The sequence below is a fragment of the Notamacropus eugenii genome, chromosome 2 (assembly GCF_028372415.1).
Source record: "Notamacropus eugenii isolate mMacEug1 chromosome 2, mMacEug1.pri_v2, whole genome shotgun sequence".
NCBI lineage: Eukaryota > Metazoa > Chordata > Mammalia > Diprotodontia > Macropodidae > Notamacropus > Notamacropus eugenii.
In genome coordinates this window covers 294,875,096-294,900,440 of record NC_092873.1, presented here as the reverse complement: position 1 = coordinate 294,900,440, position 25,345 = coordinate 294,875,096, and the positions used below count along the sequence as shown (strand labels likewise).

The window sequence follows — 25,345 nt, the reverse complement described above, 5'->3', positions numbered from 1 at the left end:
TCAGGCATATAAGTCAAATTTCTCCTTTAAGATTTTTTTTTCTTGATTTTCTTGCCTTTAAAAAAAAACCTATGGGAAAATGTTAATTTTCTATACAGGAAACTTTAACAATCTACCTAAATTGAACAGTAAAAATAGTTTCCTGGTGGGAATACATAAAGAAACATTGAAAATAGAAACCAGTTGGTGGCATCGAATATCGGCTGATTGTCCAGCAGATCTTGGATGGAAATGTTCCAGCCAGATGAAGCAATAAGAACATGCCGATAACTTATTACCAGAGTCATCAGGCTGCCAAATGGTCCAAATGACCAGCACTTCCCTTGCAATGCTATTTAATCAGAGGCATGACAGGATAAACAGGAGATTAAGTTAATATTATCCTCCTGCTGCTGTCAACAGACAGATATTATAAATGCTATTTCCTCTTTAGTTATCAACCAGTTTCTTGGAAAAAAAAAACAAACCTTGATTACTGGGGCTTTTTGGTACATAAGATATTTTATTTTCCTGTAAGAAATTACAGTTGTGAGGCTTTAGGGGGGAAAATGATATGAAAGATTTACTTTCAATAATTTTTGCTGCTGGGTATCTGAATGAGGAAACCATCCTCAGGATAAGGTAAAAATGATGCTGTTGGAGGAGCATTGGACTGGGGGGTGGGGGTGGGGGTGTCAGGAAACCTATGTTCAAAGTCCAGTCCACACAAGGTGTTCTGGTAAATGTTGAACAACTGGCTCTCAAAAAATTCATGCCACTTTTCAAAATTCAATCTGCATTAGGAGGGACGGAGGTGTAGCGAATGAACATTTATGTATATGAACATTTATATATACATGAACCTACTGTGTGCCAGGCACTATACTGAGCACTTTGCAAATATTACTTCATTTGTAATTATTTATTTGCACTATTAAAATTTTCTCTCATCACTTTTATATAAGTCTAGACAACTGGCAAGTTAATAAATCGAGCCCCCATTTGGAGCTTTTGCTGATTTCTGAACAATGGAAATTTGATGATCAGCTCTCAACAGATGATTAGAGCTGGTACCAGCGTGCCCTGAGTCCATCTCTTCCACTAAGTGACTGTGTGGTTTGGAGTAAGTTACTCAACCTTTCTGAGCTTCTTACTCTGGAAAAGCAAGAAGACAGTGAAACTGTGTGAGACAAGGGCAAGAGTACTGGCCCCTTGAGTCAGGTGACCTGGTTGAAATCTGACCTCTGATACTTTACTGCTTAGGTGACCTTGGGCAATTCACCTGCTTTTCTGGGCCTCAGGTTCCTCACCTGTCAAATGAAGGCACAGATTAGATGGTTTCTAAAGTCCCTTCTTATTCCATCAAACCCAACCTACTCATTATATAGACAGTTGTGAGGATTGTTAGGCATATCCCATGCTACTTATTGCTATTTCTTTCCTGTTCCCTCCAGGCAGCAAAGATGAGGTAGGATCTCTGCCTGATCCCAGATATCCCAAGGAAACTATCTTTTAACCATCATGGTCCCTGGCCCACCCTAAAACAAGGCCTGGGACTAATCTAGAAGAAATTCCTTAAGACTTTAGGGGAAGGAGCAGCTTGTTGGCAATTCAGGGCATCATTTTTCATCTGAAAAAAGCAATTTAAGATAGAACATCACAAAATAAGACTTCTGAGTGAGTCTGAGCATCAGGAGATAAAAAGAAGACAGCATCTCTGACTCTCAAAGCAGCCTTCCTGCACCTCCATCAGCAACAGACACCAGCAGCTCATAACTTCACCCTTTTTCTGTGAGATGCAGACCCCAGGTGTCCAAGACCAACTGTAAGGACTAGCCTCGGTTGTTATCTGCCCGTCTGTCTCTCTGCTTTTGTTCTCAATGTCTTAGGAGCTTGGCTCTTAGTTTATCTTGTGTGTTACGTTTGGCAGGAGAAGGTGTTTTAATATCCGTAGGTGACTAATGCTATCTCAGTGCCCCTGGGTTCACATATTTGAACAGGATAAAGGATTGCCCCAGGTTTCTGTACAATCAGAGCACTGAACAGCCAAGGCATCCCCAGAGCCCATCAATTTAAATGTCTATTTCTCTGCTCTCAGAAATTGCTCTTTAAAATTACCACATCTGGAACCTTCCCTAACATAACTCCTGACAAAGCCAGAGCTCAAACCAAGCTACCACCTCCCACTTCCCCCTCTACCCCCCACTACCACAAAGAACCTGAATTATGACTGATTTTACAAGTCATAGCACTTTTGGCCAATTTTGACTTCTTACCTGCAGAGCTATTATCCCTACAGAGGGTCTGTCTCTTTGTGCCCTAAATCGCTGGCCACACACACTATGTGCACAATCCAGTCCAGGGCAGGGGGTAGGAGTGGGTGGAAGGGATGGGAACCTGCAGCCTCAAGGACCCTCTCGATCCTCAAGTGTGGCCCTTTGACTGAGTCCAAACTTTACAGAACAAATTCCCTTAATGAAAGGATTTGTTCTGCAAAACTGGGACTCAACCAAAAGGCCGCACCCGAGGACCTAGAAGGCCAAATGTGGCCTTAAGGATACAGGTTCTGTACCTCTGGTCCAGTCTTTTGAGAAAGAGAGACCCCTAAAGATATGCTAGCCTTTAAGTCATTGATTTCTTTTTTACTTAACTTGCAGATTTTCTATTTATGCCACTCAAGTGAAAAGGAAGATGAACCCAAGACCCAGAACTGAGTACAACTTTAAAACTACCAGACTGGTACAGTCTAACTCTGTCTTTCTAGCAGCATCAAGTTGGGTAAAGGGTTTGTTCACCAGAAATACAGGCACTATGCAATGAGCTGGGGGAGTGGCGGGGGGGGGGGGGGAGCGGGGAGAAAGGCCCCTGGCCCCAAGAATCAAGTCTTTGACTTTGGTCTGTATCATTCATCCTGTTTAGGCTTAGGCACAGGTGGTGGAGTTGACAGATCTAGGGGCACAAGCCAAGGCGACCTTGGAAGCAAGACTGCAGACTGGCTGTTGCTGCCAGCCCAGCAAGGAAGTTTTGAGAACTTAGGATGCCAGGACACAGCAAACCTGAGGTCTTTGAACTTCAAACTTGGTAGGGCCATGCTCTATAGGAATGCCATTAAATTCCCTTCTTCCTAGAGACTGAGGTAGAAGAAGTGGTGGATAATGGCCCTCCAGATGTGGGGGGAATTATACATGCTTGTTCTTGTTGTACCTTTGAAGTAAATACTCCTTTGTAAAAGCTAATCTGATTATTAAGTGGTTAAATGGACCTGGAGTTCAAGGTACTCCCTAAAACTGAAGGAATAAAATCAGTAGCCAATGGCAAAGGCTTAGGCACCACTAACCCCTCTTAAAGGAGAGCTGGGTAGTACAGTGAATAGAGTGGTTGGCCATGGAATCAGGAAAACTTGAGTTCAAATTTGACATCATACTCTTACTAGCTATGTGACCTTGGGCAAGCCACTTAAAACTGTATGCCCCAATTTCCTCACCTGTAAAATGAGCTAGAGAAAGAAATGGAAAACCACTCTGGTATCTCCCAAGAAAACCCCAACAGGGTCGCAAAGAGTTGGACATGACTGAAAAATGACTGAACATTAAAAACAAACCTACTTAAGAGAAGTGGAGAACCTTAGGGGAGGTATATAGAGAATGAAAAGCTGGACCTGGAATCAAGAAGACCTAAGTTAAAATACAGCCTTTAATACTTACTAGACATGTGACTTTGGGCAAATCACTTAACCTCTGTTTGCCTCAATTTATTCTTTTGCAAAATTGGAGATAATCCATTTCCCAGGGTTGTTGCAAGGATCAAATGAGATAATATTTGCTTCTCACACTGTTGGTACTATATAAATGTTAGTTATTATTTACTACTATTACTATCATTATTATTGTTTTTTATTTAGGATATTTAGGACCTCTAGGATTCCTTTCTAGTTCTACATCCACATTCCTATGGTCTTGAGTTAGATTTGGCTGCCTCTGAGTTTCTAGTCAGGATTATTAAAAACCTATGTGAACAAACTTTACACTGGACATTTGGATGAAAATGAACAATTGGGAGTCTTGCTTTCAAAATTAAAAAACGGAACCCTTCGCATTTTTTTCACATCATATCTATGAGGAAAGAAATTAATCAGTATTGTTATTCCTATTTTACAGTTGAAGAAATTGAAGGCCAGAGAGCTTTGTTAACTTGCTGAAGATCACATACCTTGTAAATGACTAAGCCATAATTTGAAGCTAGGTCTTCTGAGTACAGTGCTATTTGTCATTTCAACTTGTCTCTTCAGGTCAGGCAATTAGTCAAGAAGCATTTATTAATTGACTTCTATGTTCCAGGAACTGCGCTAAGCCCGAGGGACAATTGTAAAGGCCCCAGAATATTCTGAGGTGTTGAGAGGCTATCTTCACCATGCTAAATCCCAAACATAGTTCTCTATCCCTGATATTAGACTATTAGGAACATGGAAGGAAAGTTATATTAAGGCCTAATGTTAATGATAAAGAAGGTGCTTGCCCTCATCCATCATCCCCTTCTCCTTGCATCTTCAATTTCTATTTACTAGCTCCTTCCCCATTGCCTATAAACTTGCTCAAATCTCCAGACACTCCATGAAATTAACAAGTACCAGTAATTCCACTTGACCCTGCTCTCATCTAAATTAACATGCTGTATCTCTTCTTTTGGGGTCCCAGAAAAGACCTTCACTTTCATTGTCTCTGCTTCTTCACCTCTAACTCACTTCTCAACCCTTTATACCCTGGCTTCTCTCCCACTTCTACTCTACTGAGACTGTTCTCTTAGAGATAACCAATTGATAAATTGATCCATTGATAAATCAGATAGTCTCTTCTCATTCCTCATTGTTAAAGGTTTTTCCACTATCAATCCCCTTCCCTGCCCAGATAATGTCTCTTCCCACTTAACCTAAGTGATATTATTCTTTCCTGATGCTTCTCCTTCCTGTCTGAGCCTCTTCTTTCTTCTGTTCCACCTTCTAAGATTGACTCCTTTTCAAGACCATGACACATCTCTCGCACCCTAACCCTAAGTGTCCCCCAAAGCTCTATCCTGGGTGCTCTTCTCTTTGCTTTCTACATCCCATCTCTAGGTGATCTCATTCCCTTCCATGGATTTAATCATCAGCTCAATACAAATAATTCCATAGTCTCAACGGCCAGCCCTTTTCTCTCTCTTGAGCTCTTATGCCAAGGCCAAGTGTCTGCTGGATATCACCAAAATGTCCCATTGGCATGTCAAATTTGACACATCCAAAACAAAAAATTCACCTTCCTTCCTCCAAATTTATGTTATGAATATCTAACATTCATCCAGTAGCCCAGATTTGTAACCCCAAATTTGTGCTAGACTCTTCCCTCTCTCTTACCTCACCATATCCAGTCCATGGCTAAGTCTTGTTGATTCTACCTTTTCAATAGCTTCCATGTCCACCTCTACACTCATAGCCACTATATTAACTTAGGTTTTTATCTCCTCTTACCTGGATTACTGTGATAACCTCCCATTCTCTCTGCTTCTAGTCTCCCACCTTTTGAATCCAACCTTAACATAGCTCCCAAAATAATCCTACCACACAATTCTGACTGTGTTACTCCCTTACTCAAATACCTCTATTGGCTCCCTATTCCTTCTAGAATAAAATATACTTAAACAAATTGGCATGTAAGCGACTTCATAATCCAATTCCAATTTCAACTTCATTTTTTTTATCAACTCCCTTCACCCACTCTACAAATTCCAGTCAAACTGGGGACTAATAGCTATTTCCTGTTTTCCACATTCCATGTCTTGTCTCTGTATTCACTGAAATTGCGTACTATGCCTGGAAGGCTTTTTTTTTTTGAATCTACCACCTTGAATCCTCATCTAACTTGAAGACTTCATTCAAATGCCTCATCTTGCCCCATAAAAACTCCCCTGATCTCCCACTGTTGTCAGTGCTTCCTCTCTCCTCAAGTTACCTTCTAATTTATCATACTAACTATGTGCAAGGCACTGTGCTGAGTGCTGAAGGTACAAAGAAACAAAGAAATCATTCCTTCCCTCAAGGAGCTTACTTTGATAGGGGGGATATCTGAACACAAGATGTGAACAGATAAGGAAATGCATGGGGAGAGTACTAACCATTGTGTATATGTGTGTTTGGGGGGAAGAAATTGAGGGAGTCATGACAGTAGAAGAAAGAACAGAAAAGAAGCCAGGACAAAGACAAACCCCACTTACTTCACAGACTCATCCAGAGTCAGCCTCCATTCCATTATTACAAACCTGGCAAAGCCCTTGGGAGGGGATGGTCAATAACTGTCCCCATTGTCAGAAACCTCTGATGTCAAAGGAGGCTGAACTGGAAGAGAGATGCCCTTGATAACTTTCATAACTTAAGAGTTCCTCTTTCAGAGGTGGGGAACCTGCGGCCTTGAGGCCATATGTGGCCTTCTAGGTCCTCAAATGCAGCCCTTTGACTGAATCCAAACTTGTTGAAATTCAAATTAGGGGATTCAGTCAAAGGGTCACACTTGAGGATCTAGAAAGCCACATGTGGCCTTGAGGTTGCAAGTTCCCTACTCCTGCTTTTAGATGATGAGAGATTTACGTGGACATGTGTACATAGAAATGGAGGCGGGTTGGTCATCATCATCATCACAGCTCACATTAATATAGCACTTTAAAGTTCTGCAAAGGGCTGTATGTGTGTATTTATATGTATATTATAACCTTACAAACTCCTCCTTTTTCAAATGAGATGATGCTCAGAAAGGAGCGTCTTACTCCAGTTCATGCAGCCAGTCACTGGAAGAAATGGATGCAAGGGTATGCTGGAGACAGCTCTAATCATCTCCCAAGATGTGATTGTTAAATTTTCAATATTCAGAAATCAACAAATGCATACACACACATAGACAGACACATATGAGTATATATATATATATATATATATATATATATATATATATATATATATATATATATATATATATATATATATAATATAGTATATGTGTATAATTATGTATATATTGTATGCTCATAATTTGTATGTGTTTCTACACATACACGTATATGAACACACACATATATGTATATATTATATATATTTGGATAGATATATATAGATATATAACATTTAAATTATATAATTGTTCATCCTTTATTTTTTAAGAGGACCATTGACATGATGAGGTGATGTCTTGACTTGAGCATTAATTATATTTAAGCAAGGCAGGATTACACAAAGTCATTAGTCTCATTCTCTCTTCCAGAGTCATCAAAGTCCAATGACAAAACAAGTCAGGATGACTGGTAATGGCCTGGGATGCAGTGGGTGACCTCTGTGTCTTTGATGTCTGACTAAGCTCTAATGGAGAACTAGCATCTTTGGTGTAAGGGCTGCTCATTCACCTTTGGTATCCACCTTTCACCCAACTCTCACCTGTGGCTCCAAAAAGCTGTGGCATTTACAACAGTCAAGCCCCAGTAAAAGCATCTGGGCAGATGGATTAATCCAAGTTGAGGGTAATTGACAGGCCTCAAACCAACTGATGAATTGGGGGGTCTCTACCCTATGTATGATGCGCAGAGAAAAATTTATTCCAACAGCCATGAAGGCAGTTGAAATAGGTACTGTAGAATGCTTAGAGAGCTCAGTCAAATTATATATATATATATTTATATATTTAACTTTTAACATTCATTTTCACAAAATTTTGGGTTCCAAATTTTCTCCCCTTTTCTCCGCTCTCTCCACCCCAAAAAGCCGAGCAATCTAATTGCCTCTATCACCAATCTGCCCTCTTTTCTAACATCCCTCCCTTCCCTTGTCCCCATCTTCTCTTTTGTCCTGTAGGGCCAGATAACTTTCTATACCCCATTACCTGTATTTCTTATTTCCTAGTAGCAAGAACAATACTCCACAGTTGTTCCTAAAACTTTGACTTCCAACTTCTCTTCATCCCTCCCTCCCCACCCATTCACTTTGGGAAGGCAAACAATTCAATATAAGCCATATCTGTATAGTTTTGCAAATGACTTCCATAATAGTCATGTTGTATAAGACTAACTATATTTCCCTCCATCCTATCCTGCCCCCCATTGTTTCTGTTCTCTCTTTTGATCCTGTCCCTCCCCAAGATGTTGACTTCAAATTGCTCCCTCCTCCCACTGCCCTCCTTTCCATCATCCCCCCCACCCTGCTTATCCCCTTCTCCCCCACTTTCCTGTATTGTAAGATAGGTTTTCATGCCAAAATGAGTGTGCATTTTATTCCTTCCTTTAGCTGAATGTGATAAAAGCTTCATGTTTTTCTCTCTCCTCCCCTCTTTTTCCCTCCACTGAAAAGTCTTTTCCTTCCCTCTTTTATGAGAGATAATTTGCCCCATTCCTTTTATCCCTTTCTTCTCCCAATATATTTCTCTCTCACAGCTTAATTTCATTTTTTTAAGATATGATCCCATCCTATTCAGTTCACTCTGTGCTCTGTGTGTGTGTGTGTATGTGTGTGTGTGTGTGTGTGTGTGTGTGTGTGTGTGTGTGTATGTGTGTAATCCTACCAACTACCCAAATACTGAAAAGTTTCAAGAGTTACAAATACTGTCTTTCCATGTAGGAATGTAAACAGTTCAACTTAAGTAAGTCCCTTATGACTTCTCTTTGCTGTTTACCTTTTCATGCTTCTCTTCATTCTTGTGTTTGAAAGTCAAATTTTCTTTTCATCTCTGGTCTTTTCATCGAGAATACTTGAAAGTCCTCTATTTCATTGAAAGGCCATTTTTTCCTCTGAAATATTATACTCAGTTTTGCTGGGTAGGTGATTCTTGGTTTTAGTCCTAGATCCTTTGATGTCTGAAATATCGTATTCCATGCCCTTCGATAGCTTAATGTAGAGGCTGCTAGATCTTGTGTTATCTTGATTGAATTTCCACAGTATTTGAATTTTTTCTTTCTAGCTGCTTACAATATTTTCTCCTTCACCAGGGAACTCTGGAATTTGGCCACAATGTTCCTAGGAGTTTCTCTTTTTGGATCTCTTTCAGGTGGTGATTGGTGGATTCTTTTAATATTTATTTTGCCTTCTGGTTCTAGAATATCAGGACAGTTTTCCTTGATAATTTCATGAAAGATGATGTCTAGGCTTTTTTTTTGATCATGGCTTTCAAGTAGTCCCATAATTTTTAAATTGTCTCTCCTGAATCTATTTTCCAGGTCAGTTGTTTTTCCAATGAGATATTTCACATTATCTTCCATTTTTTTATTCTTTTGGTTTTGTTTTGTGATTTCTTGGTTTCTCATAAAGTCATTAGCCTCTATCTGTTCCATTCTAATTTTGAAAGAACTATTTCCTTCAGTGAGCTTTTGGACCTCCTTTTCCATTTGACTAATTCTGCTTTTTAAAGCATTCTTCTCCTCATTGGTTTTTTGAACCTCTTTTGCCAATTGAGTTAGCCTATTTTTCAAGGTTTTATTTTCTTTAGCATTTTTTGGGGTCTCCTTTAGCAAGATGTTGACCTGCTTTTCATACTTTTCTTTCATCTCTCTCATTTCTCTTCCCAGTTTTTCCTCCACCTCTCTAACTTGATTTTCAAAATCCTTTTTGAGCTCTTCCATGGCCTGAACCCATGGTATATTTATTTTGGGTGTTTGGGATACAGAAGCCTTAACTTCTATGTCTTTCCCTGATGGTAAGCATTGTTCTTCCTCATCCAAAAGGATGGGAGGAGATCTGTTCACCTAGAAAGTAACCTTCTATGGTCTTATTTTTTTCCCCTTTTTTGGGCATTTTCCCAACCAGTTACTGGACTTTTGGGTCCTTTGTCAAGAGTAGGGTATACTCTGGGAATCTGTGAGATCTCAGTTCCTCCAAGGTGGCACTATCAAGCATGTACTGGTCTGGACACAGAGAGGGATTTTTATGTCCAGAATCTTAGCAATTACCTCTCCACAGCCACCTAGCCTCCAGTTCCTCCAAGTCAGCCCTGGGAGTTTATTTTCAGATAAGTTGGATGGGCAGGGCTGCCATTCAGTGTGAGACAAAGACCAGCTTGCCCAGGTCCTCCACCCAGGGCTGAGGTAAGACTCAGCTCTTCAGTGCCCTCAGGGGTTTTTACACTCCAACAAAGAGTGGTCTGTACAGGCTGCTGTGCACCCTTTGTGACTGCTGCCTGCTGCTGGAACTATGGGGAGGCCTTTCTCCCTTCCTGGCCAGCTGATAAAACCCCGTCACTGACCTTTGGTGCCTGTGTGTTGAGGGATCTGAGGCCCTGCTGCTGGGACTAGAGATTCCACCCTGAGGTGTCCTCCTCCCAGAGTCTCAAAGCACCACACCACACGGCCAAGGGTGGGCTGGGCTCCACACTCCACTCCGTGTCTGGCACAACTGATGTTTCCGTGGGCCTTTCAGGTCACCATGGGCTGGAAATCTCCTCCACTCTGTTGTTCTCCACTTCTTCTGCTCCAGAATTTGTTGAGAGTCACCTCTCTACAGGTATTTTGTGGGCTATGTGGGGAGACCCTATGTAAGTGTGTCTTTCTAGTCCACCATCTTGGCTCTGCCTCCTAACATATATATCTTTATTATAGATATAGATATGCGTAGACACCTGTGTGAATAAATATATGTGCATATACATGCATGTGTATATATACACTACATGTGTATATACATATATACACACACACACACATATATATATATATGTAAAATACATATGTACATACACACTCATTTAATCCTGACAACAATCCTGGGAGGTAAGCGCTGTCATTTTCATTTTACTCATGAGTAAAATGAGGCAGACAGAGGTTAAGTGAGTTGTCTAGGGTCACACAGCTAAAGCAGGTATTGAACTTATGTCTTCTTGGCTTCAACACTGTAGATATTACATAAGATCACATGAAATTTTAAAAGATCCTGAGAGGGGCCTCAAAAACATGGGATTGATCCTTGATGGAGGGCTTGTGGAATGACATGGACAAGAATCCTACAGAATGAGGTATGCATGAGCAGCATCTGTGCTGGTGTTGGAAATAACCACAGGGATGACCACCAACCCAACAAAATATCAAAGTTAGAATTTTCTTCCCCTATTTCCTTGGCCCAGATTGTAGGAGCAGAGATTTTTTCCAGCCCCATATAATCTGGACCAAGAATACATAGACTAACCACTGATTTTGAAGGCAGTATGTTGTTCCTTTTATCTCACAGGTCCCAAACAAAAAGCTCCCTCAGCAATGCTGTACAAAAACAGATTTTCTGTGTGTGTGTGTGTGTGTGTGTGTGTGTGTGTGTGTGTGTGTTTTCCAGTCACATCCTAACTCTCCTATACTTGTGCTCAGAGATTATTTTTTTGTGAAAAAAGTCCCACTCCTCAAGCCCAACCCACAGACCAGTAGAGACCTGTTAGAGAGGCTGGGTGTGTCAGCTCCTCAAAGCCCAGAGACAAGAAGGTATCAAAGGGACTTTCCCTAGTTACCATTCTTTCCCTGTGAAGAATTCATTCATTCAACAAGTATTCATTGATACCTACTATGTACCTAGCACTGTGCTGGATGCTGGGGAACAAGGCATGATGTGGAGGTAGAAATAATAGTTAAGGAAGTTAAATGACTTGCTCAAGGTCACAGAACAAAGACTGAATCAGGACTTGAACCCAGGTCTTCTTGGGTCCTCAAGTGTGGCCCTTTGACTAAATCCAAACTTCACAGAACAAATTCCCTTAATAATGGGATTTGTTCTGTAAAACTTGGACTCTCCATGTCTCCTTGAGACCACAGTTTCCCTACCCTGATTTAAGAGATTTGTCCATGGTCACATAGCTAAAAAGTACCCTGAGCAGGATTCAATCACTCTACCCAATATACATGGCACACCCTCTCTACAAGGAGCACAAGAAATAATTCCTGCTCTCAAGTACCCTACTTTGGAGAAACAAGACATAGAGACTTTGAAAAGGATGACACAAGGAGGTGTCCAATTAGTAAGTGATACAAACAATAATTTCTAGAGGAATTCAGAGGAGAGATTGATACGGACTAGAATTGATGACAAAGACTTCATAAAAGATGTAGGCCTTGGGTAGGGTAGTGAAGGAAGGTGGAATTTGGATAATGGGAGGAAGAAGGAAGGAAAAAACCATTCTTCCAATTCGCTAAAGTATGGTCAGTAGGAATAGGATATAACCAAGATATGGCAAGAATCATGGGACTCAATCTCTTCCCCTGATGCTCCTCCACTTCCATCACTACCACCGCCATTACCAGAGATTGCCCCAAAGTCTAGGGTCTCTCAGATCATTGTCTAAAGTGTGAAACATGCAGCTACAATCTTGATTATCTATAGTAGCAACATAGAAGAGCTCTTAGAAGGTCAAGTTAAGACCATAGATTCAAGTCTGAGGGGGAAAATCTTTAGGTCAAGATAAAGAAGTGGATCAAAACAACTCTGAAGTGCCACATCATATCATTCAGATTGGCTAACGTGACAAAACAGGAGAGTGATAAATGTTGGAGAAGATGTGGAACCCTAAAGCATTGTTGGCAGAGTTGTGAACTGTTACAGTTTGGAGAGCATTCTGGAAAGCAATTTGGAACTATTCCCAAAGGGCTATAAAACTGTGTATATCCTTTGACCCAGCAATAACACTTCTAGATCTGTCTCCCAAAGAGATCATAAAAATGGGGAAAAGACCCACATGAATAAAAATATTTATAGCAGATCTTATTATGGTGGCCAAGAATTGGAAATTGAGGGGATGCCCATCAATTGGGAAATGGCTGAACAAGTTGTGGCATATGAATGTAACGGAATACTATTGTGCTATAAGAAATGATGAGCAGGCAGACTACCGAAAAACCTGGAAAGATTTACATGAACTGATGCTGAGTAAAATGAGCAGAACCAGGAAAACATTGTACACAGTAACAGCAGCATTGTGTGATGACTAACTTTGATAAACTTAGCCCCTCTCTACAAAGCATAGATCTAAGACAACTTCAAAAGACTCATGATGGAAAATGCTATTCACATCCAAAGAACTATGGAGTCTGAATGCAGGTAGAAGCATACTATTTGTGCTCTCTTTCTTTTTTTTTTTTTTGTTTCATCTTGTGGTTCCTTCTCTTGGTTCTAATTCTTTTGAACAATATGATTAATGTGAAAACTTTAAAAATAAATTTAAAAAGGTGAAGAAGTAGAATTGGTTGCCTTGGAAGGTGATGATTTCTCCCATCACTGGAGATCTTCAAGCAGAAACTGGATGGCCCACTTGTTGACAATGTTATGGAATACATTAACACTACATGTGAGGGTTGACTCAAATGATGTCTAATGGTCCTTCCAGTTCTGAGAAACTATGGTAGACTGAGAAAAAATGGATGAAAGTTTGAAGAAGAAAAATTTTAGCTCCATTTAAGAAAGAACTTTCTAACAGCTACAACTGTCCAAAAATGGAATGGAGGGAAGTAGGTTCCTCATCACTGGAAATCTTTAGGCAGCTGCTAAATGACCCACTTGTTGGGGATTTCATATAAGGGAATCACACTTCAAGTAAGGGTTGAACACAGTGACATCTAAGGGACTTTCTATTTTTATGTGTAATTCAGGTAAGTTGTAGGGGCCCTCTGTATGCCAATGTTCAGTTTTCACAGAATGTGTCGGGCATAGGTGTGTCAAAGTTCATCTTAGAACAATCCACAAAAAGGTATTGATGAGGCATCATCCAAAAGACAAAGGCACTGTATATCACAAAGCTGGAGGGTAGTAGAGTTGTTATATCACTGAGAAGTAAAAAGAGAGAATGTCAGAGAGCAGAGAAAGGGCATTGGAGTAAAAAATGCAAAACAGAAAGTCCTTTAGGACCTTGGGGAACATGCTCAAGAGCATAATAGAAGCCAGAAAAAATAAATTGAGTCCAAAAGAGGATAGTATGACCAGAGAAGAGACCATTTAGTATCGAGTAGAGCTGTTGGAGCCTGAGAATAAGCCCATGGATTGGAATGATGATAATGAAGAAGAAGAAGAAGATGATGACAATGACTAAAATTTATATAACATTTACTATTGCCAGATGCTGTATTAAGTGCTTTTAAAAATATTATCCCATTTTATCCTAGTAGCCTTGTGTAACAGGTGCTATTATTTCCCCACTTTAAAAATGAAAAAAAAAAAAACTAAGGCAAATAAGGTTAAGTGACTTGCCCAAGGCCATGCTGTTAGTAATGATCTGAGGCTGAATTTTTGTACTGAAATCTTCCTTACTTCAAGCCCAGGGCTCTTTCTACTGCTACACTTCCCGGCCAACTCTTCGTAACTCCATTTGGATTTTTCTTGGGAAAGATTCTAGAGTGGTTTACCATTTCCTCTCCATCTCATTTTGAAGATGATGAAACTAAGGCAAACAAGGTTAAGTAACTTGCTGGTCACAAAGCTAGGAAGTGTCTGGGGCCAGATTTGAACTCAGAAAGATGAGTCTTCCTGATCCCAGGACTAGCATTCTACCCATTGTATCACCTAGCTGCCCAACCTGAGGTGAGAAGGATACTTAGAAGTCCTTAGAGAACTCAGTACCCTACAAAGAAGCTGTACCTTGAAAGAGATGGAACCACATTTGGGTTGTAGATTGGGTTTGGAGTCCAAAGGCCTGGTTTTGAAAGCATATTATGTTATTTGCTAGCTCCATGATCATAAGAGACAGGAAGAAGTAATAAAAAGAATCCTCAAGTTGGAGATGAGGGATATGGATTCAGATCCTGGCCTTGTTTCTAACTACTTGGATGACCTCAGCTAAGTTACTTAACTTTTTGAGACCTCAGTTTTCTCATCTGTAAGATGAGAAAGGTAAATTACATGATCTCTAACGTCCTTTCCATTTCTAATCTATGTTCCCATGGATTTTGTGTACTTGGTAGGTCACAGTAAGTCATTCAAGGGGAAGTTTTGTTGCTGTTCATTTGTTTTCATGTATTTTTATTGTAATTATCATTATAATAAGTAATATTTAAAAAGCCCTCAGTAGATTATAGCCAGCTTGTTTGCAAGCGCAGAGCTGGGCAAGGGCAGAGCAGAACAGATTTTCCCAGGGTCCTGAATAGCGGGTAAGAGCCAATAAAAAAGAGAAATATTCCTTCCAAAATGACCTGTGCCATAGGGCAACCCACCACAAGGGTCAAATATGTCTATGAATCTCAAGAGAGAAGGTGGGAAATGGGAAGAGAAAGAAACATGCTCATTCTAAATATAAACATAGGATCTCCACCAGAGGCTCCATTGATGGGTCAGCATAGACAGAGATTATATCAGTAAGCTTTTGTTTCTACAATATCACCAACAATTAGAGTCCCAGTTAGCTCAAGGCAAGGTCCCACATCACCCAGCCCTTGCTCAGGGGAATGAGAATGGGCAGAGAGCATGTTTTTAACTTGTTCTCATCTCCTTCCTCATTACTGATCTATTTTGAATAGACTCTGTCTCCAGGATATCACCCAAATAGTTAAGATACAATAATAGGTGTTTCCCCTCTAGAGGAACATACATTCTCAGTCATTTGCCTATGACAGAAACTTTAGTGGGAACAGAGACTATTCTCTGTTCTCAAAGCAGAGACCGTATCTCTCAGTGGCAGAGAGAAACACAAAGAATTTAGAAGTTGGAAGGGATTTCAATGATCTTCTAGTCAAAATCCTATATAAAGGAAACCTCATTGTGACACCCGACATGGTCTTTTAGCTTCTTCTTGAAGTCCTCCAAGGAGGAGAAACTCACGTCCTCTCAAGGGGCAGCTCTAATTATTAGGGAGTTTTTCCTGTTTATCAAGCCTAACATTGCCTCTTGGCAACATCTACCCATTCATTCCTTTGGGGTGAAACTGAGCAAGTCTACTCCCTTCTTAATATACCTTGAAAGTTCCTCAAATACTTGGAGAAAGATATCACATCCCCCTGAATTATTTCTTCTCCAGGCTAAATATCTCTAGTTTCATTGATTAATTTTCATGTGACCCGGACTTAAGGCTATTTGCCATCCCAGTTAGCTTCTGCTAGACATTCGGCTTATCAGTGTCCTACTTAAACTGTGGCACCAGGAACTATGATACTCTCGATGAGGTCTGACAAGGGTAGAAGACAGTGGCACAATCATCTCCCTATTCTGGGAAGCCAAGCATCTCTTAATGGAGTCTAATATCATTTGGGGGTAGCTAGGTGGCACAGTGGATAGAGTGTAGATTCATCTTCCTGAATTCAAATCTGACCCCAGACACTAGCTGTGTCATCCTGGGCAAGTTACTTAACTCTGTCTTGCCTCAGTTCCTCATATGTGAAATGAGCTGCAGAAGGAAATGACAAACCACTCCAGTACCTTGCCAAGAAAAGCCCAAATGGGGTCACACAGAGTTAGACACAACTGAAAGATTACTGAAAAACAACATCCTTTTAGCTTTGTTGACTACCCATGTCCCACTCCTTATTCATATTGAACTTACAGTTCACTCAAACTTTCTGACAAACTGCTATCTTAACACATCTCCCCATTTTGTATTTCTGAAGTTGACTGCTTTTTCACCATGTGTAAAACTTTACATGGATCTGCAGTGAATTTAATCTTCTTTGTTTCAGTTAAATGTTCTAGACAGTTGAAATGTATTTTGGATGCTGACTCTACTTTCCACTGTTAGCTATCCCTCCCAGCTCTGTGTCATCTGCAGATTTGATGATTACAGTATTTGTGTTTTTTATCTAAGTCATTGACAAAAATATTAAAGTTCACAGAGACAAGCACAGATTTCTGGAGCACTTAACTGGAGAATTTCTGCACTCTGACATTGAATCTGAATCTGGCCATAAACCAGTTTGGAATTCATCACATTGTATTAGCAATAACTGCACATCACTCCATTTCTTCTCCACAAGAAGAGGGAGATATTTTACCAAAAGATTTGCTTAAAAAATATGGGTCTAAGGGAAGGAGCCCACCATCCTACCTTGATCAATGTCAATCAATCGAACAACAAACACCATCAAAAATGTGTAAATCAGATTGTTGGCCCTCATGATCCCTTTATCAAGTGTGAATTCCTCTTTAATTGGAACAAGAAGGGATTGAACAAACAAACAAGCTAACCATGCCCCTGGGGCCTTAAATAATTGGACAATTTCGGCAATTGTCCAATTCAAAGTGTGGACCAGGCCAGTGGTAAAGGACTCCAAATCCAGACCCCCCTGAGAAAAAATCTTTCTGTCTCTGTCTCTTTCTCTATCTTTGTCTCTGTCTCTCTCTGTGTGTGTATCTCTGTCTCTCTGTCTGTCTCTCTGTCTCTGTCTCTCTCTGTCTCTGTCTCTCTCTCTCTGTCTCTCTCTCTCTGTCTCTCTCTCTCTGTCTCTCTCTCTCTGTCTCTCTCTCTCTCTCTCTCTCTCTCTCTCTCTCTCTCTCTCTCTCTCTCTCTACTGTGTGACCCAAGAGTAGGAACAAGGCATTCAGTTGAATGCAGAGAGACATACCAAAGACAAACCAATGTTGATCTGAAAAAGGAGAGGCCCTACCATGGAGAAGAGAAAGATATGAAGGACAAACAAAGACAAACACAGACATAAAGGCTATAGAAGGACAGCCATTCTAGGGAGAAACAGCTTCAAGGAGTGTGAGCCCTTGTACCAGAGAACCATGCTGGCTATGTACTCAAAAAAGGACTTCCAATAACCAATAGCTGAGTTCAACCTTTAGTCACACATATTTTCTGTATGGGTGCCTCCTACCTTTGTGTCCTAAGTGTAAGCCCTGACCTTCTACCTCTCTGATTGGAGGGTGGGGCCATGAACTCAGAACCTCCATTTAAGGAGAGATTTTAGCTCAAACATCTCATTTCTTACCTCCCTGAACTATTTTGGTATTTCTTTGACTGACTTCTCCACCATGTCCTTTATCAGGTACCTTCTCCTTCCCCCTCTTCTTTTTGGCTTTCTTTTGTGTTTTGTCTTCCCCTATTAGACTGTAAGTGCTTTAAGGGAAAGGACTTTCTTTCTCTATTAGTTTCTCCAGCACTTAACAATGCCTGGAATATATTGTTGTTGAGTCGTTTTCCGGTAGTGTCCTACTCTTTGTGACCCCATTTGGGGCTTTCTTGACAAAGACACTGGAATGTTTTGCCCTTTCCTTCTCCACCTCATTTTGCAGATTAAGAACTGAGGCAAACAGGGTTAAGCAACTTGCCCAAAGTCACACAGCTAGCAAGTGTCTGAGGCCAGATTTGAACTCAGGAAGATGAGTCTTCCTGACTCCAGGCCTGGGACTCTTTTCACCAAAATGACTGTTGACTATTTATTTACTGTTCTGAACACTGTGGGTATTTGTGGGAGGGTAAAACTCAGGTTTGAGAGAGATATTTTGTGCCAGCTACCCTTACTATACAACCTTAGTTTTCTATAAGCTAATTAAAGACTGGCCAACTGATATTAATGGGCAGCATGGTGGTTGTTGTGAGTGACAGTACAAGAAAGTCAGCCTCTCAGGGCCATTCCCCAAACCCCAAGTAACAGCATTAACTGTCCTCTGTGGACCTGGCCAATGTGAGTTCAAATTAGGGGAGTGGCCCTAGAGGAGGTGCCACATAGGGGAACCACATCCACAGAATTCCTTTCATCTGCAAATTTAGTAATCTTGTCCAAACAATGGAAATGAAATGAATCATGATGGATCTTGATGAAGCTGTGCTGACTCTATAATCCAGTGTTCTTCCTAGATGTTCTGCAACACAAATCATTCTTTAATTCTGAAATTTTCCCAAGAATCAAAGTCAAGCTCACTGACCTATAGTTTGGAGATACTGTTTTCTCCTTTAAAAATGAATCATGATATTTACTCATTTCTAATCTTGTGGCATCTGCCACATTTTCCATGATCTTTCATATATCTCTAACAGTGGGTCAGCAATCATATTTGTTAGTTCTTTTAGGACCCATGGGATTTAATTAATTTCCCTGAATTCACTAAAAACTACTAGGTGATCTCTTACCATCCCCTTACTTATCTTGGGTATCTACTCTCTGTTAGTATTTGTTATTCTGTCATTTGTGAAACAAAGATCATTCTCCTTGGCTGCAAAAATAGAAGTCTAATAATAACTGAACATCTCTACCTTCCCTCTGTGGTCAGTTATCGCCATCCCATCTACCCCATGCACAGGTGCTATCTTTGACCCTCCTCAATGTCCTAATATAGTTAAAAATAAAACCTTTATGTCATCCTCAGCTACCTTCACCAACCTCAGCTTATTGTGCATTTTAGTATTTCTATCACAATACAGAACCATTCTACACTCTTTCATTGATCTTCTGTTATCTAGACTTTCTTTAATATTCGGTATGTTTCTTGATTAAATCTAAGTTGGTTTTTGAGTTATCTATGCAGGCATATTTGTTTCTTGTGACAGGCAATATTTTCCATCTTAAATGGAATTGTTTCCCCTTTGTATCTTCCATTCTTGAGCATCTCCCATCATTCCTAGACCAACTTCTTCTATAACATCTAAGTGTACAGGATCCTCCTCTAGCCAAGGGTTTCACCCTACAAGTCTCAGTCATGCCTCTGAAATTTGCCTCTTTACAAGACCTCTAGTTCCTCATCTTTGCTGCCTAATCATCTGGACATTTGTGTTTTGATATTTGAGACTATAGGTTTTCTACTGGCTACTTTCTTGGATTTTGTCCCCTGTGAACTCCTGGTTATGTCAATGCTTAGTCTTTGTTATTTATGGTAGTTAACTATTCCAGAAGCACATGGTCTTTCTTTTTTTTTGGGGGGGGGGGGGGGTCCAAGGTTATTATTTGATGCACCTACCTCCAAGTATGAAAGCTCATTCCACCAAGACAGATTAGAAACTATTTGCAACTTAAAGTCTTTGAGAGTTCCCTGGGAGTTCTGAGAGGTTAACTGACTTGCCTTTGATCACATAGCTAGCATATAACTTAGCGCATGAACCTGAGTCTCCTTGACTCCAAGGCCAGTTCACTATTCACTGCAAAATCCTGCCTCTCTAAGTATGTGGTATACTCTTTGAGTTAAATCTTGAAACCATGGGAATTTCTCAGGGAAAGGCTTGCACATTCAGCCTCCTAGACACATGCATGGATCCTTTCCTTCTTCAATATGAATCAACTTGTATCTCCATATTTTGATTTATGGTTAAGCATCACTCATTCAGACTATTTAGGGGAAGACTCAAGTTTCAGTTAGTGCTGAAAAAATAAAATTTATGAGTCACTTCTGATCTAGTGTTGCTCACTATTTTGATAAGGGAGCATAATGTTTCTGACGCAAGGGATGGCCCTAAATACTGGGTCTTTCCAGTGTGGGAGTATATGGCTGTGTTGTTGCTATTATTGTTTTAATATTGTTTAGTCTGATTGTTCAATGCAACATTTTAAATAATATTTTCTTTCCTCCCAGTTACATGTTAAAACTTTTTTTAACATTTAAAAAAAGTTTTGCATTCCAAATTCTATCCCTTCCTCTCTCTTCCTCCCTTCTTTACTCACTGAGACAGTCAACCATCTGATATAGGTTATACATGGGCAATCATGTGAACCATTTCTAATTTTGTACAAGAAGACTCAAAAGAAGGAAGGAAGGAAGGAAGGAAGGAAGGAAGGAAGGAAGGAAGGAATTGTATACTTCAGTCTATATTCAAATAATATCAGTTCTTTCTCTGGAGGTGAATAGCAGGTTTCATCATGAGTCTTTGGGAGTATCATGGAAGCTGCTGAGAATAGCTAAGTTATTCACACAGTTCTTCATCATACAGTATTACAATATTGCTGTTATTATGTATAATGTCCTCCTGATTCTGCTTACTTCACTTTGCATCAGTTCATGTAAGTTTTTTCAGGTTTTTCTGAAATCATTCAGAACAATAAGATTCCATCACAATCATACCACAGCTTGTTCAGCCATTTCCCAATTGATGGGCATCCCCTCAATTTCTAATTCTTAGCTACCACAAAAAGAGCTTCTATAAATATTTTTGTACAAGTAACTTACTTTCCCTCCCCATTTTAAAAAATCTCTTTGATATATAGACCTAGCAGGAATTACTCCATCAAAGGGTATGCACAGTTTTATAGCCCTTTGGGCATAGTTGCAAATTGCTCTCTAGAATGGTTGGATCAGTTCAGAACTCCACCAACAGTGCATTAATGCATTCCCAGTTTTCCCACATCCCCTTGAACATTTATCATTTCCCTTGTTTCTTCACATTAGCCAATCTGATAAGTGTGAAGTGATACCCTGAAGTTGTTTTAATCAGTAACAGTTTAGAACATTTTTTAATGTGGCTATAGATAGCTTTGAAATTTTTTTGAAAGCTGCCTATTCATATCCTTTAATTATTTATTAACTAGGGAATGACTTGTATTCTTATAAAGCTGACTCAGTTCGTTCTCTATATATCTGAGAAATGAGGCCTTTATCAGAGATCCATGCTCCAAAATTTTTTCCCAGCTTCCTATTTTCCTTCTAATTTTGGTTTCATTGATTTTTTTTATTCAAAAACTTTTTAATTTTAGATAATCAAAGTTATCTATTTTACATTTCATAAAGTTCTCTACATCTTGCTTGTCCTAAATTCTTCTCTTATCCATAGATCTGACAGATAAACTATTCCATGTTCTCCTAATTTGCTTATGGTATCACCCTTTATATGTAAATCTTGTACTCATTTTGACCTTGTCTTGGTATATGGTGTGTGATGCTGGAGTGGGGTCTTGCTGTGTTTAGCAGATTGGTAGCTTGCCTTAGGGTCTGCTGGCTTGCACAAGAATAGGGCATCACTGGTGGATTGCCCTGAGGTTTGGAGTTTGCTGTAAGCCTCCTGCTATGTGGCCTGCCCTCGTACTCTTATACCTCCCACCCCTCCCATCACAGTGAGACAGACCTTTCCTGCTGATCTGGTGAGATAGTTTCAAAACAAGCCTAAATCAATTCTGAGGTGGTTTTCACGTTGTTTGGAGGGGAATGTGGGAGGGCTCCAAGGAGTTTCTGCCTCAGTCTGCTCTCCTAGGACTGGAAATTTATAGCTATATTATAGTGTTGGTCCATCCCAGTGCTCTTACCCTAGTGAATCAAGGTATCCTAGGAACTCTCTCTGATACCTTGACTCAGCCCATTTACTATGAAAGGATAGAAAACAGCATGGAACTCTGAAAAGAACACTGTATTAGGAAACAGGAGAAATGAATTTTGGTCCCTACTCTACCTCTAATGAGCTGTGTGACTATAAACATATCACTTGACTTTGGGGTTTTTTTTCTCCCTATCTGTAAAATGAGGGTATTAGACTAGTTAATCTCTAACCTAAGATCACTTCTAATTTTCATGATCTATAAGATCTGTGAAGTTTCAGTGATTTCCTGGAGTCCAGTCATCTTTACTGAAAATACCTACATTTTGCACCCTAAAGACTATGAGACCTTCCATCTGACTTGCAGTTGATACTTTCCATATATATTACATTCTCCACTAGAATGTGAGCTCCTTTAGAGCAGACTTCCTCTGCTTTCCTCCTTATATCCTCTATGCTTAGCACTTCATACATATTAAGTACTCAATAAATGGTTTTTTAAATTTATTCATCTATCCATCCACTCATTCATCCCACTAGACTCTTTCCTATTGTAGGTCAACAAGAGCATTTTGTCTCAAATTTGGAGTCAATTGAAGCACATCAGCCAGAGTTGAATATTGTTGTACCAGTATATCAAGTTACTATGATAAAATATATGATATGATCTGATGAGCCAGAAGCAGCCAGGAAAAGTGAACCTTCCAGCTCCCTGTTAAAACTTCCTCCTTGGCATATACTATTACAATGTATTTACAATTTACAATCAAATTCCTTCTCATTTGTGGGTAAAATATGCAGTTTTATTAAAGTACATAGTATACAAAGTAACTTAGACTAACGACCACTATTATAATGGTTTTATTTAAATCATAGAATCTTTAGGTTGTGAGGGAAGTTAAGAATAATTTATGGTAAGAAGCCAAGATAATGATGATGATGGTGGTGGTGACAGCCGTGGTGGTGATGGTGGTGGTGGTGGTGATGGTGGTGGTGGTGGTGGTGGTGATTATGATGATGATGGTGGTAGTGGCGGTGGTGATTATCATGATGGTGGCGGTGGTGGTGGTGGTGGTGGTGGTGATTATGATGATGATGGTGGTAGTGGCGGTGGTGATTATCATGATGATGGTGGTGGTGGTGGTGGTGATGACCTCCACAAATATTCAATCCACTGTCCATGTAGGGAGGGATGGAGGACAAAGGCAAAGTAGGAGAATGATAACCAGGATGAAGTACAATGGGAAGACTGCCGTAGTAACCATGAAGGTCTGTCAGGAACTATAAAACACTGGTGAATCAGGCCTTTATAATGCTACTCTTTAAGTTACCACTCTCATCAGTTTAATGTGGCTGCTCTTAGGGGTCAAAGAAATAGACAGAGTGGCATAAAGCTAGAGGTTCAAACTAATGATAATGAGCTTGACATGGAAGACAGTGAAGTGAGCCACCCCACTTTGTGTTCTGGTACCATGAGAAGGCAAAATACTTTAGAATTAGAAATGTCAACACCCCAACTACCAGGAAATACTTCAGTGTAGATGGCAGTGACCACAAATGTGGGAAAATCATATATATGCATGAAATGGACTGAGGGTATGAATACTTTCATCATGTGACATTAGCATAGTTTTTTAGTGTAAAACTAGAAATATCATGTTTTCAGTTATAGAAAAAGCAGTTACACGTTTCTTGACTGTCCCCTCAGCTCCCAGGGACTCAACGTCATCTTTCTGAGTGATGCTAGGCAATCATAAGATATAATATCATTCCTAAACCCAGATTAGATGAAATAAGATGTGAGATTGAAAAGATATTGAAATCTGAAGAAGAAAAGTTGAAGAATTTAAAATCATCAAACATCTTCACTTAATGCAAACTCCAGAAATTTTACCTGGAGCCTGCAGCCAACATGAGTTGTGCTTGGACCAAGACCATGAAGAATGCAGTGAAAGTTATCATTGAAAAGTACTATACTCAACTGGGTAACAGCTTCAGCACCAACAAGTGCCATGTACAAAGAGATCACCATCATTCTCAGCAAGAAACTCTGTGGTAAGATCACAAGATATGTTACTCTTTTAATAAAGCAAATCCAAAGAGTCCCTGTGAGAGGTATCCCTATCAAATTGCAAGAAGAAGAAAGAAAAAACAGGTATAACTACATCTCCAAAGTCTCTGCTTTGGAGCAGGAGAACATGATAGGATGATAGCAATGCTGAAACTCTTGGACTTTGGCAGTTTGTTCAACCAGCAAGTTACCCAGCCATGGTCAGGATGAACTTCAAAATACCAAAAAGAGCTGTTTAAATATTTACCTTTGCCTTCTTTCCAAAGAAATTGGGAACACCCTCCCTTCCACAAGAAAAAGCATTGCTACTGAGATTTAAGAAGCAGAGAAATCAGAGAAGAAGGAAAACACCCAGGAAAGCAACAATTAAAAAAATGAGAAGAAATAGCAAATCAAAAGCAAACAATTAGAAAAAAAGCAGAAGAAAATCTAAGCTATATAATATCAAAAATAACTAAGAAAACAAGTCAAAGAGAAACAATCTAGCAATTATTGGACTATCTAAAAACTGTAAGCAGAAAAAAGTCTAGATACCAAACTTCAGGAAATTTTAAATGAAAACTGCTCAGAATTCTTAGAATCCCACGGCAATGTGAAAATAAAAAGAATCCACTGATTCTCTTTGGAAAGAAACCTAAATTAAATCTGTGGTAACATCATATAGCTAAAATTTAGAACTTCCAGGTCAAATAAAAACTTTAAGCAGCCAAAAAAATGACTAAATTCCAAGACTTAGAAGGTGCCAGTTAAAAAATGGGAAAGCTTAGAATATGATATTCCAAAGGTTAAGAGAAGATATACAGCCAAAAACAACCTATCCAGCAAAAGTAAGTGTAGTTATTAATTAACTTTTACTAGAATAAATGACCTGCAGATATTCTTGACAAAAAGGCCAAAACTGAGTAGATATTTTGAAATGGAAATCCAGGCACTAAGAGAAACATAAAAAATACACATATTTGTTTGAGTGAAAGGGAATATGAAACAAATGTCTTCTCTACTGTAATATCTTTAAGGGTGATGAAAAAAGGTTAAAATTACAGAGGATCTACAGATGGTTAATGTTATGTTTTAATGATCTTAGGAGAAGACAAAATAAAGGACACAGGATAATGCTGGGGAGTAAGAGAGGAAGAAGGGAAAGGAAATTCCTATTATATAGTAAAGGTATATAAGA

At 39.6% G+C, this 25,345-nt stretch overlaps 1 pseudogene; it reads left to right on the top strand.

The window, feature by feature from the left end:
- The first annotated feature begins 24,009 nt into the window (after positions 1-24,009).
- On the top strand, positions 24,010-24,407 carry LOC140523918 (small ribosomal subunit protein eS17-like; annotated as a pseudogene).
- The last annotated feature ends 938 nt before the right edge of the window (positions 24,408-25,345 follow it).